At 46.3% G+C, this 14,283-nt stretch overlaps 1 long non-coding RNA gene across 2 annotated transcripts in view; it reads left to right on the forward strand.

Moving 5' to 3' along the window:
• Positions 1–10,313: 10,313 nt before the first annotated feature.
• LOC138173153 (uncharacterized) overlaps positions 10,314–14,283 on the forward strand; it is a 10,762-nt gene continuing 6,792 nt past the window's right edge. The window contains exons 1-2 of one of the 2 annotated variants that reach the window (XR_011171339.1): positions 10,314–10,434; positions 11,712–11,826. This is a non-coding gene — a long non-coding RNA (uncharacterized lncRNA). Of the gene's footprint in view, positions 10,690–11,711; positions 11,827–14,283 lie in introns of both variants that reach the window. The other variant, XR_011171338.1, reaches the window with a different exon arrangement.

Here is a 14,283-nt window from a genome sequence, read left to right on the forward strand (position 1 = left end):
GACGTAGCCCTCTGCCATGCTCAGGCTTAGCTTTGAGAGGCCCCTTCTCACAGGGAAGACTTGCAGATTGGTCCCCAGTTTACTGACTGATGGCCCAGACCTGGGCCCTTGTAGTTTGGGAAAATTATGGTCTTCTTAGGGTCATCACCTGAGTCTGGTCCCTCTTGTCAGATCCCTCCACTGTGTCCATCTCCTTTTGTTTTCCTTGATAGATAGTGATTGGTCAAAATAGTGAGGCTCCTTGCCCCCCAGGATAAGAAAAAAACAAGGAAGGTTATGCCTTGGATGGGAGATTCTGTCCTCGATTCTGGGCCGGGAGCCCCAGAAGGCCCTTTCTGTTTGGGTTCTCCTGGCCTCTGACATTTCATCTGCAACTCATCTCCTTCTCAGTGTGGCACAGAGGGGACAATTCTGGCCAGAGATGAACATCGTGTCTGACCCTGGAGAGGCCAACGGGCCATGAAGACACCCTGGGAGTCCTTCTTAGAATCATAGTTTTAAATGACTGAAATACAGAAGGGGATTACAGAGGAAACTAATTATATTGAAGTATAGTAGCCAAAATATTTTTAAATGAGTTCAGATTAAGAACTTTTGTCAGAAGACCTAGATTCAAATCCCATCCCTAACACTTCCTTCCAGTGTGCCTGTGCCTCCTATGGGAGACTCTGAGGTCCCCTTCAGCTCCAGATGTGTAATCCCCTGTAATTAATGTTGGCTGGAGTTATCCTTTGAGGAAAAATCTAACTTGTAAGTGACCCTGGGGATAAGCCTGTTTCTTTTTTTGTAACTACAACACTACCACTACTTTTTCTAGGCTGCTGATGGCTTTGAAAGTGCTGTCAGTGCCCTCTAAATTCATAGCCCTAGGGCACAGCTCTGATTGCCCCACCATTGTTATGACTCTGCTTACTTAGAAAAATTTCTTAATAAATAATCATTTGGATTGAATTGAATTCAGTTGAATTAGTAAAAGGGATGGGGTGACCTCAGATAACCTCTAAAATCTCTCCTGAGTATGAAATTTATGAACATGTGAAAAATCTATCTTCTTGGAATCCTTTTAAGTCAGTAGTAATTGAGTGCAGAAGTCCCTCACCAAAGCTTCAGTGGAAAGGAACCCAGATGCCAATTCTGCTATTTCCTTACCTAGAAAGAATGAGATTGGGGGAAGGGGAAGCAGAAGGTTTCACTGGGACTGAGATTTCTGCAGCAGGTCAGGAAGGAAGATGTTTGCTGCCTCAGCTTTCAGAGAGAAAACTTTTTTTTTCTCCTCAGCTCTGGGAGAATCACCAAGGTTGCCCCTCACTCTCCTTCCCTTTGGTCATTTTAGGAAACAGCACACACTCTTCCAGGTGATGGGGATTGCATTATATGGGAATTCTATGTCCTCTCTACAGTGACAGAAGGTAGGATCAGGGCTAATTAGAGCAAAGGTGAATGGGTTCTTTGTTCCCTGGAGAAGCCCCTCTCTTCTTTCACAAAGTGGGGGGGGGTTCTGGGGTCTCCAAGGGGAATTGACAAGGTACTCTTGCCCCTCTAATTTAAGTAGCAAGAAATACATATCCCACTACCATCTGATGACACTTTCTTTAACATATGAGGTAGCTAGGTGATACAGTGGCTGGTGCACTCAGCCTGGAGTCAGGAAGATCTGGGACTCAAATCCAGCCTAAGACACTCACTAGTGTGTATCCCTGGACAAGTCACTTAGTCTTTGTTTGCCTCAATTTCCTCATCTGTATAATGGGGCTAATAATAGCACATACCTCTCAGGGTTGTTGTGATGATCAAATAAGATAGTGAATGCAAAGTGCTTAGCATAGTGAGTGCTCTATAAACATTCACTAGCATGATTACATCTAGGAGTTTTGATGACATGCCTACTAATTTAATTCCCAGGGAAAGAACTCGGGACTGAGCAGCCATGCTGAGGTTCAAGACCCCCTAGGTCTATCTTCAGCTCCAGAATTGCTCTGCTCCCTTTTGGCTTCAGTCTCTGCTGCTCACCCTCCCTGCCTCCCAGGGGAATTGAAGAGAGGAAGTTTATATAGCCATAGCTCAATATAATTCCCACAGATTTTCAGTCATAAGGGACCTCAGCAACCTTCCAGGACAACTTATCCCTCCAGAGGAACCTCATGGGCCATTTCCTGGCAAGTAGTCCTTCCATGCTTAAGGCTCTCCAAGGTCCTGAGGATGAGAGAGGTTCAGTGGCTTCCCCACCCCACCCCCATGAAAAGACCTGCCACTGAATTTTGAGCCAATGCTCCACATTTCTGCACCAGACCCAACTGGGAGATGGCACTGGTCAAAGAGCAAGAAAACATTCAGGGAAATGTGATGGGCACCTCCAACGCACTTTCCTCCTCAGGCGCACCAGATTTTCCCAAATGGGTCATGCTTTCAAAGAGAGATTTTGGCGAGTTATCTCCTTGGTCTGAGGAAGGGAAGGACCCTTTGGCCCAGGTTCTCTTATAGATCAGCTACACAAAGTGAGACACACAGTGCACAACCACAGCTTCTGAAGACCCAGAGGAAAGCAACAGCAAAGCCCTCCTCACTACCGAAGTCCATGACATCATCAAGCGGCTCAGTGTGAGACCCCCTCTTCCTACTTTCCCGATTTTCTCATACCTGACTCCCCTCCATGCATGTTATCATCCTCAGACAATCCTCATCTCTTGCTACTCCTGCCTTTTGAATGGCTGTACCACGCCTGGAGTGCTCACTCACTCATCCCTTCTGTCTCTTGATACTGCCAACCTTTTCTAAGAATAAACTCAAATGCTGCCTTCTGCAAAAGGGCTTCTGGGTTCTTCTTTCCAGTCTGAATGTATTTTGTATGTTCCTATTTATTCAAATGTTATGTCTCCCGCTAGTATATATCCTCCTTGAGGGCAGAGACCCCCACCAGTGTACTTCCCATTAGCAATCAGGCAGTAGACTCAGTCCATTCATAGTAAAGGCATCTATGAAAATACCATTTCAAGAATGGCGTTACACAACATTACCCCTTGGGGGCGGCTAGGTGGCGCAGTGAATAGAGAGCACTGACCCTGGAGTCAGGAATGCAGTTCCTGAGTTCAAATGCAGCTTCAGAAATACATTAGCTGTGTGACCCTGGGCAAATCACTTAACCCTGATTGCTAAAAAAAAAAAAGGAAGAAACAAAAAACAACCACCAGGGTGGGAATAGCCTCTCCCTTCTGCAGAGACAAAGCAAGACAGTCTCTGCCCTCAGGAAACTTATATTCTACTGGGGAAGATAAAATACAAGTAAATGAATGAATAAATGAAGATGAAAAAGTGCTTATTATGTACTTTGTGACAAGCACAGTGCTAAGAGCTAGAGATACAAATAGAAAAGACATAGTCCTTGTTCCTAATGAGCTCACACTCAACTTGGGGGAAACGACAGCTCGGCTGTGAGTGGAGGGGGCTGATGGCTGAGATGTTCTGATGGCACATTGCCATCTGTGTACAACACACACACACACACACACACACACACACACACAGCAGCCAAGGAGCCCAGTGGATAGAGCTTTGCCAGGCCTAGAGTCAGGAAGACTTGAGTTCAAACCAGCCCATCCAGGCCGGCTTCTCCATCCCAGCTAGGGACCCCTTTCCAAGCCTAGGATCCAGTCTGCTTTGATGTGGCTGGAAGCACGGTGACAGGCATCCCATCTATTCCAAGGGCATGGCCTTTGGTTCCACTGAGTTTCAGCAACAAAGCAGGAGGGGATTGGTCAACTTTCTCAGCATCCACTTGCTAATATAGTAATGAGAAATGAAAATAAAAATCCCATCAGAGACTTTTTTTGGCATCATCTTTTAAGGGAATGTCCCAGAGAGATGTTTTCAGAGGGAATGTTATTAGAGAGGGAGGAAGGAAAAGGCCCTGCTGCACTGGGGGTAGATGACTAACATTCTATAAATGTCCAGTGGAAAATGGCTTGTCTAGAGCCTTGCCCTGCCATGAATAGGCCATTGTGGTCAGTACATACAGTGAACAATGCAGAGCAGCTCTAATGTGAGCAAGTCCCTCAGAGGGACTGTGGAGCAGGAGCCTGGGCTCTGCCTCTGTCTACGAAGTCAGATGTTTTGATGAGTAAATGCTGACACAGCCCCCTGAACTGGGCTTTTCCCTTTTTTTCCACAGGGTAGGTCATTGGAGGAAAGAGGTCAGATGCTAAATGACATGTACTAGATACTCAGTTGTAGTAAACACAGTCTAAGGTGAATGAATACTAGATGTGGAATTAGAAGGCACCAAAGAAAGAATGAAAACATCTATCCATCTGTCTGTCTGATTATCTCTGTCTATCCACCCATCCACCCATCCATCCATCCATCTATCCATCTATCTATCTATCTATCTATCTATCTATCTATCTATCTATCTATCCATCCATCCATCCATCCATCCATCCATCCATCCATCTACGTACTGATCCTCTATCTATATATCTACCTGGAGACATGAAGAATCAGACATGACTGAAATGACTGAAATGAAAGAATCTGTCTCTCTATCCATCTGGCAGCACAAAACAGTCCTATAGGACACTGAGATTTTGAGTAATGTAGTGACCCATCTGGACTGGAGGGGACTGAGGAGAGGACAGATTTCCCTCCTTTCATTACAGAGGTGATTGACCATGGAAGCAGAAAACTACATAAATTGTCAAAGACACTCAGTGTTTTACTCAACTGCTTTTCTCCATTACAAGGAAGGGTTCTGTTTAGGAGAAATTGGAAAATTATAATGATGCCAAAAAAAAGATAATCAATAACATTTTTTAAGTCCTAGGCTTGAGTTCTGACTCTGCTAACTAGGAAAGCCATTTCTCTGAGCCTCAATTTTCTCTTCTGTGAAATGGGGATAAGCCTTCCATTTTTTAGAATTGCTGTGAAGAAAGTGTCCTGTAAATTATAAAATACTAAATCAATATAAGGGTGGATCCATTGATACATCACCCACATAAAAATAATTACCTTTGTTAGATAAGATTTCCGCATTGATGCCCATCAATCAGACTGAGTGAGAACAGGGTCTGCAGACTACCTTGAATCTATCAAAGCCATTGTGAGAGACTTCACAAGCCTTGAAGAACTTGTATTAAAAGAATGAACTTGTTTTGTGAAGAAGGAACATTCAACCATAATGTCTGTGAGATAGCAATCCACCGTCTATGAGAGTTGTCCTAGTCTGGAAAGGATGTCCACAGAGAGTAGTGGATTCCCTCTTATTGGAGGTTTCAAAGAAAGGCTGAGCCAGCCCTTGTTGATTATAGCATGAAGGAAATTTCAGAAAGGTGAGTTGGACTGGGGGTTCAATGAATCTTTTCAAACCCTGAAATTTGATGATTCTCTAGATGTAAAGTCTTTGAGAAGAGGGATCATTTTATTTTTTGTCTCTGTCCCCAGTAGCCAGCACATAGTAAGCACTTAATAAATGCTTTTTAATTATTTGTAGTTCAGTGTTTGCATAATTTGTCTCTAGTCACACAAGTAGTTAAGTAGTAAGACTGAACTTTCACCTCCCCTCCAATTCCAAATCCAGTGTTCTCTCAGTTATTCCTCACAGTTCAAATGACTCAAATCCTCCCCGCTTTCAAAGCTGAGGCTCCCCAGCTCTGTATCAACCATTTAACCTGCTTCCCCCTCCCTCACCCCCGAAAATAGTTTTCTCCAAGAACATTGCTTTCCCATCATTGTGAATGGTAGCAATCTGGCCTCTCACACCAACTGGGGGCATTCAGCTCACTGAAGGCTATAGAGCCTGAGCAAATGATAATGGAACCCCTGCACTAAGGAGACCACATGTTGACTCTGACTTGGTAGCGGGCAAAGCTATAGCTGACAGTCTTTGTTCCTAGAAGGAGGTAAGGTGAAGAGACTGGAGAAAGGGGCTTTACTTAAAGCCTCCAATCATCTTTTAAAGCCAAAGTTACTCAAGATGTGGGCAAACAGATATCCCAGGAAACAAGGTCCCATTGGTAGTGACAGAAGGATGCCACAATGCTGCTTCCAGGAAGTCATCCAGTGTGAGTCCGACTGGCCACGGAGGGTCTCTCAGGGGGCAGGGACTCTTACGGTCTTTCTTTGCATCGTTAGGGTTTAGCACAGCACCTGGCACAGAGCAATTGGTCGATAAGTTGCAAAGTAGGTGCCATTTTGCAGAAGTAGAAGGAGTTTCCTCTCCTAGGAGATTGGAACAAGGATGGAATTACAGATCTGGATCAAGATTAAAATGCTGAAGTACATGTCGTTAATGAATCATGATCTGGAAAGAAAAATGTGTGTATGTGTGTGTGTGTGTAATAATACATGGTATATATGTAATAATAACATAACCCCCCTTTTTTTAGTAAAACAGAAAATATTAAGGAATAATACTTGTTCTCTAAAGGAGAAAAAAAGTCCTTTTCAGACTTCAGGGAAGGCTCCCTTGGAATGGTGGTGATAAGTTGAGCACAAAAACTTTTTCTTAGGAAAACAGATGAAGGGTGGAGCCCAGGCTCTTAACAAAGAATAACTTGCCTAGATTAGGTCATTGCCTACCCACCCAAGGGGAGCTTAGTGACACTCTGACCCACCCTTCTTCACTGACAAAGGATATTGACTGGTATCCCAGGAGGAGATGCCCTTGTGCAGGAAGAAATGGGATGGTCATTGAACTCTTCCAACACCAACCCAGAGTTTCACATATTGCAGTCTTTTCCCTGTTTAAGATTCCAACAATCATCAGCCCAAATCTTCATAGGGCAAAGGGTCATGGTGGAGAGCATGGGGCGCACTGCCATTCTGGATCTCTCCTCCAAACTTGAAATGGCTCAGGTATAGATTAATGATCAATAAAATTGTTTCTGGCAGACAGTCTAAAAACACAGTGCCACAGCAGCATTAACATGTGTTTTTTTCCTTTGATAATTAAATGTTCATAGCTACATGGTGAGCTCACGCTCACTTCACAATGACCATGATTGGGGGAGGGGAGAGACTGTGACAGCCTCCTTAATGCATGTTTCATATGAGCAAACAGGGGACTGGAGGAAGGGGGGCTGAGGTGGTTTGCCCAAGGTCACACAGCAGAACTGGGACTCAGTAAGCCATTCCTTCACCTCATAGGCTCACTGCAGTCTGAGAACTTCCTTATCTTAGGCCCTGGAAATGATTTGTTATGCAGTTGGCTTGCATTGCCCTAGTAAATCAATAAGCTCACGAGCTCCATCATTTTATTTTTCACCCACCACAGGCCGCTAAATGTGGAGCTGGGAGGTACCATCAAGTCCAGATGTTTCATTTTACAAGCACCCAATCCCAAGTCAGTCAATCAATAAATACTTATTAAATGCCTACTATGTGTCAGGTGTGGTACTAAACACTGAGGATGCAAAGGAAGGAACAAGAGGGTCCTTGGTGCCCAGGAGCTGTCCAAGTCCTGCTCTGTTTTCACCCCACTTAAAGTGTCTTTTCCTCATCCCTTTGCTTTATCTTTAAGGGAAAAAAAAACACTACCTAGAATAAATCTGTATTGATTCGTTATTCTTAGGAAAACCACAGATTCACATTCCAAGGGGAAACAGCAGAAGTGATAGAAGAACGAGAAGCCAGAAGCATCAGGATATACTTTCCCCACTGGAGACAGGTCTTCCCCAGAGAGCAGAGCTAACCCACTTTTCCATTAAGCAGAGAGCATAGTCAGGGTCCTAGCATGAGGACCTAACACTCTGCATTTAAGTGATCGCTTTACAGAAATTTCCCCTCCTGTCATCCTCCCTCTGCACTAATGTGTGGGTTTCAAATCTCTGCAGCGGCTCACATGACAGAGCCCAGATGACAGCAGTGTGCCATGGTGCCTGGTGCTGAGGAGGACCCCAGGAAATGCTCCTTGACTGACTGAGGCAGTGATTTCCCTCCAGGGTTTGGATGCTTTGACACTTTGGATATCTGTCACAAACATCATGCACATTGGTGCCCTCTTTATAGGTCTGGAGCTGGAAAGGACCTTAAGGCCCACCTAGTTCAGCTTCCTCATTTTACAGAGGAAGAAACTGCAGCTCAAAGAGAAAAGGTAAAGTGGAAAGAGCTTGGTTCTGGTGTCAGAGAAGCAGAGTTCAAATCTTACCCTAGATGCATGACCTTGGGAAAGCCACTTGCCATCTGTGGGCCTCAGTTTCCTCCTCTGTAAAATGAGGTGGTCTTTGAAGTCTCTTCCAACCCTGGACTGATAATTGAAGGGCCTTAGACAAGTCACTTACAAACTTTGGGCCTCAGTTTCCTCAACTGTAAAATGAGAAGATGGGACCAGATACTTCTAAATCTATGAATCTTGGCTCCAGCCATCAGATCTTCCTATAGCTACCTCCTTTTTAGACTATACCTTAGACCTTTCATGGTTGGAAATGTGCTCGTGTCTCATGTTTTAATGACATTATGGTTTCTTCTTTATACTTTTGTCTAGATTTTGTCCCTGCATACCCAGATGAGTGTCAGGCTTCCACATCACTTCCTGGCCATCTCCCTAAAATTCCAGTGAGTTGCAAACCCTGTTCCAACCTCTTTCTTGCTTCCCTTTATCTTTTGTCTTCCCTCATAAGAATGCAAGATCTTTGAGGGCTGAGATTGTAGTCCTTGCTTTCAGCTGAACCCAGCACTTGGAATATAGTAAAGTGCCTAATAAATACTTTATCACTCATTAAGTCAGTAAAAATACATGTCAAATTTGATTATATATCCTTTTAGTGGACTGCCTGAACCCCTAAAAATATCCATTAATTTTCATTTTTCTAGTCTTGTGAGAGCTACAGCTCTGCATAAAATTAACCAAGTATAGCTTGTAACAAAGTATATCCCTCTAAATATATTCCCCAAATCTAAACAAGTGACATTTTTGGTGGAAGGGGAAAAAAAAGTCAACGTCTCAGAAATTGAGCATTAAAAAAGGTCAGTTCCCGGGAGGTCTGGCAATATTCCCTAATCAAGTCTCCAAAGCGAGGCTTTAGGAAGCTCCTCTGACCCACGGCACAGAGGGGCCATCACAGCTGGGTCAGAGACCAACTATGTAGGAAAATCTCATCAGAATCAGGACAAAGAGAGCCAGGGCTTCGTGGAAGGGTCAAGTGGCTCCTCTTTTTCCAGCCCCCTCTCCATGGGAATATGCATTTAGGCTCGGATCCATTATCTCATGGCCTCTTAGTTGTGCCCTGATGCTAAGGGAATGTGCCCCATACCAGGGACATGCTGGGAATTTTCCACTTGCCTTTGAGGCCAGACAACTTCGAAGGCCAGACTTGGGTGCTGAGAGGTTTGAGGCTTCTTAGAGATCCCTGGATATTGTACAAGATGTTCAGAGAACCTAGGCTCATATGCCAGCTCTTCTACTGATTACCTATGTGACCTTGGCCAAGCCCATGGATTTCTGTGGACACTCCTTAGTGCCTCCTCTGCACAATGGGAGGTAGATGCTTTGGGCTCTAAGGTCCCTCCCAGTCTGTTCCTTATGATTGGAAGGCCCTGTAAAGGGCCGGTGTAGGGGAGTGGATGAAATTCCAGACTTGTTGTCATGGCAACCTCAGTTAAAATCCCACTCCTGATACTTATCAGCTGTGTGACCCTGGGTGAGTCACTTGAGCCTCAGTTTCCTCAGATTCAGAATGGAGGTAATCATACCCATATTGCCTGTCTCTCAGGGTTGCTGTGAAACTAGAATGAGATCATTGTTAGAAAGCGCTTTTCAAACAGTGAAGGGCTATGTGGACCTCAGCTGTTATTTTGATGACTATTTTGTTGTTGCTGAGCTGTGTCTGACTCTCCGTGACCCCATTTGGGACTTTCTTAGCAGAGATACTGAAGAGGTTTGTCATTTCCTTCTCCAGCCCATTCTACAGATGAGGAAACTGAGGCAAACAGAGCTAAGTGACTTGCCCAGGGTCACATAGTTCTAAGTGTCTGAGGCCAGTTCTGAACTCACTAAGGTTGGTCTTCCCGACTCCAGGACCAACACTCTATGCACTGTGCCACCTAACTGCCCTTTAATTATTTTAGAAAACCATAATAGGTTTCAAGAAACCTGGTCTCAAGTCCCAAGCTATGTCACTAACTACTGTGAGTGAGTGGATAAACCCCTTTTTCCCCCACTGGGTTTTAGATATCCATCCACAATCTGAAGGGCTGGGCTAGCTTGATGATGCCTCTGTCTCTTTTCCAGCTCCAGCATACCGTGAGTTCTATGAGAACTTGGCACGAAGTAAGCATTCAATAAATGCTTGTTGAATTGAATCAATTAATTGGAATAGATCTCTCTCTAGTGGCTTGTCCCAGGGATCTGGCCTTGGCCCAGTCCTGTTCTTCATTTTTATTGGCGACTTGAAAGAAGAAGGAAGGCACACTCTCCAGAACGCAGGAGACAAGAAGCAGGGAGAGGTTGGTAGCCTCTGAGTGACAGGCTGCACTTGGGAGGGTTGGGGTTGGAATTCACTCCCATCAGGGTCAGGTAGTCTGCTGTGGGACAAGGCCATGGGGTGTGGCATCATTACCACCATCTTCTCTCCAATGATCTCTGTTCTGGTACTGAAGCTGGATGCCCAGGGCCCACCCAGACACCTGGGCAGCACAGGGCAGGGACCCAGGCTCCTGGATGCTCTGAGGCCAGCAGCCAGGGCCCTACCAAACGCACAGGTCAGTGAGGAGGAGCTGGGGGCAGACTCGTCTTTCTTGATGCTTCATCTTAACCACTCCCTCCTTGGGGCCTCTGATTCTCTTGGGAGAAAAATAACTGACTAGTAGAGAGGCATGCATGTCTTCCCCTGGTTCTAGTGCCTAGTCCTTGTTAGACTCCCCCTCTGCTCTGGGAGCTGCCATTCAGGATGAAGGATCACTTTCAAGCCGAGGAAGGATAATTAGTTGTTGGCAGGGGACGTTTCATATTTGTCCTTGATTCCCTAGTAGCTAGTGTAATATTTGGCATGCAGTGGGTGCCTAATAAATGTTTGTCACATGTTTGATACAGGTCATGCTATACCTGAGGCTGAGCCAGCATGTTGCCATTCACTAGACTGAATTCCTAATTAGAGTTGCCTAAAAGGGTGCCACGGGAGGCAGAGGGTTCCCCTTCTTGGATGTCTTCAAGCAGGGGAGATTTGTCTTCCAATACATATTGGATTGGGCGTGCTCCAAGGGTCTCTCCAACCTTGAGATCCTGGGATCCTATGAATGAATAAAAACACATTTATGAATTGCTTACTAAGTGCTGGGGATATAATTGCTAACACAAGTAAGGCAGTCCCTGTCTTCAGGGACTTATATTCTCATGAGACAAGATAACACGCAGAGGAAAGTGGGGGAAATCCTAGATTTTAGCTTCCTGATATGAAGATGGACAGGAAGTGTCAGAGCAGCCAGGTTCTGGGCATGATAAGAAGAAAGCTTTCCTCTTTTTATAGGAGAAGCAGGGACAGAGTCAGAGTTCTGGTGGGATGGGAGCGAGGAGGGTAACCAGAGTGCCTCCCACAGGCTTAGAAGTAGCCAGGAAGTGTTTCTGTAGGAGTTGGATTTGAAGCCCAGGGGGACATGGTGGCCCCCAAAGCTACCGCCATCTTGGGTTACATTTACAGAAGTAAAATGTTCCCACTAAAGGAGGGGAGGGACTCACTGGGCTGTGATCTGGTCACACAAACTGCAATATTGTCTTCCATTTCCAGGTCCACATTTTAAGAAGGAGGCAATGTGAAGGACAAGAGTGGGCATCATCCACCATGAAATGCAGGACAGAAAGAGAAGATGGGCTGGCCATGCGGTGAGGGAGAGGGATGACAGGTGAGCAGCTCTCAACAGTCAGGTAGAAGGTGAGGAAGGCCTTCAGCATGGTGGGTGGACCCCCTTCGGGGAGCAAAATCAGAGGGGGATGACAGGTGGAGGTCCCTTGTGAATGGGCATCATTGAAGGTCATTGAAGGGAAGGGAAGGGCCAATCACTTCTGAAGGAACACTCACTCTGCATTAGGCCCTGTGCCCAATGACTTTAGTGATATTATCTCATCTGATCTCCACAACAACCCTGAAGGGAAAGTGCTATTAGGATTCTCATTTCACAGTTAAGGAAATGGAGGCAAATGAGTTTAAGTGCCTGGTCATCCAGCTAGTAAGTGAGGAAGGCCAGATTCAAACCCTTGTCTTCCAGACTCCAGGTTCTGCTTTCCATCTACTGGACCAGTGCTTGATTACCAAGTCACACAAACACTGTAGCATCTGAGTAGTGAGATGCGCATCCGGAGAAGGGTCTGGAAAACACATCATGTGAGGAGTGTTTGAAGGATGAGGGAAGAACAGAGGAGAGGCCATGACGGCCTACATCAGCAAACAAAAATGAAAGATCTGAAGTAAGAAAGCCTGGTTTGTATCAGGACTCCCCCTCTCACTGGCTATGTGGCTGTGAGCGCCTCCCCCTGGACCCTCAGTTTCCTCATCTGTCATGGTAGGCACCATCATGGCACTGCCAACATGGGGCCTCCCCCTAGTGGGGGTGGGGACGCAATCATCTGCCCTCTGACCAGGGCTGCCTCATTGGGGACACCGGCCAGCACTTTAAAGCCTCGGCAGACAGGGACGACTCGTGGTAGCGGCTCATCCAAGAGGAACCCTTCTCCTTGAGTGGATTGGGCCTGTGGCTTCTTCTCATCCCTAACATGGACCATTATCTGACTCTCACATTGCTGAACCCCACCATGCCAAGTCCCTCACTGCTCCACCTCAGAGACCTTCTTCCTCTCCCTCTCTCTCTGTTACCGCCTGGCCAACAGCCAGCCTGCCTGAACACGGCCCAGGCAGGCATGGTCCACATTCCTGGCTCCCCAAATGGGCTCCCATCCTGCAGATGCAGAGAATAAGAGGATACAGCTGAGAAAAGCCGGGAGGGGAAAGGCCGCAGGCTCACCCAGGAGAACACAGGAAATGAAGTCTCTGTCATTTTATAGCTCACTTGCGGCAGCTGATGACAGCTCTGGGAGGTGGACCTGGGAACACACGGCCGAGCTGTGTCCAGGGGCTTTTTACAGTGTTATCCCCTGCAGCCAGAGATGCTGAGCCTGCTATGTCGTGCTGACGGGGGGGACGAGCACACCCCAGCTGTACGACTGTCACTAAACGTGTTCAGGGGCCTCTCGCTTCCAGCGCTGGTTCGGACATGTGGGGGAGTGAAATCTCTGAGCCCGGCCCTCCTCGGTGTCACAGTGCGCCCTCCCCATCAGTAGGAAAGCTCCTGCCAGAAGGGACCGTTTCATCACGTGCTTTCGCACCCCCCTTCCCCAGGGCTCAGAACGGTGCCCGCTCCACTGTAGGGGCTAGACAAATGTCTGCTGATGGATGGATGCAGCGACGGGCTCGGGGCAAAGAGATCTCCATTGGACTCAAGATGCAGCCCCAGAGCTTTCAGGCTGTGTGTCCTCAGCCAAAGCTGTATTGTTCTAGAGTCATTTCAGTTGTGTCCAACTCTCCATGACCCCATGTGGGGTTTCCTCTGCAAATGTGCTGGAGGGCTTAGCCATTTCTTCCTCTACATCATCTTACAGAGAAGGAAACCGAGTCAAAGAGGGTTAAGCGACTTGCTCAGGGTCACACAGTTTGTAAATGTCTGAGGCTGGATGTGAACTCAGGTGCTCCTGACTCTGGGATTAATGCTCTATCCAATACACCACCTAGTTGCCCTTTGGTCAAATTACTTAACACCTCCATGTCTTGTTTTTTTCCTGTGTAAATGAGGGAATTGGACTAGCAGTATCCTCTAAGGACGTTCCCAGCTCTGAATCAATGATGCCACCCATGGTCCTTAATGTTTCCCATGACTACCAATCGCTGATTTCAGTGCTTCTCCTCCAGGGCTGCTGAGGGGGTCTAGCTTCTCAAAACCCAGTGTGAGGGCAGGGGCCATTTATGTGCGTGTGTGTGAGTGTGTGTCTGTGAGTGTGTGTGAGTCTGTGTGAGTGTGTGTATGAATGTGTCAGTGTGTGTGTCAATGTGTGTCAATGTGTATCAGTGTGTGTGTCTGAGTGTGTATGAGTGTGTGTGAATGTGTGAGTGTGTCTGTGAGTATGTGAGTGTGTGTGAGCCTATGTGAGTGTGTGTCTGTGAGTGTGTGTGTCTGTGTGATTGTGTGTGTATGTGAATGTGTCAGTGTGTGTCAATGTGTATCAGTGTGTGTCTGAGTGTGTGTGAGTATGTGTCTGTGAGTATGTGTGAGTTTGTGTGAGTGTGTGTGTGTGAGTGTGTGTCAGTGTCT

The sequence above is a fragment of the Petaurus breviceps genome, unplaced genomic scaffold (assembly GCF_028583685.1).
Source record: "Petaurus breviceps papuanus isolate PSGF00001 unplaced genomic scaffold, PetGlider_PUasm1.0 567, whole genome shotgun sequence".
Classification (NCBI taxonomy): domain Eukaryota; kingdom Metazoa; phylum Chordata; class Mammalia; order Diprotodontia; family Petauridae; genus Petaurus; species Petaurus breviceps.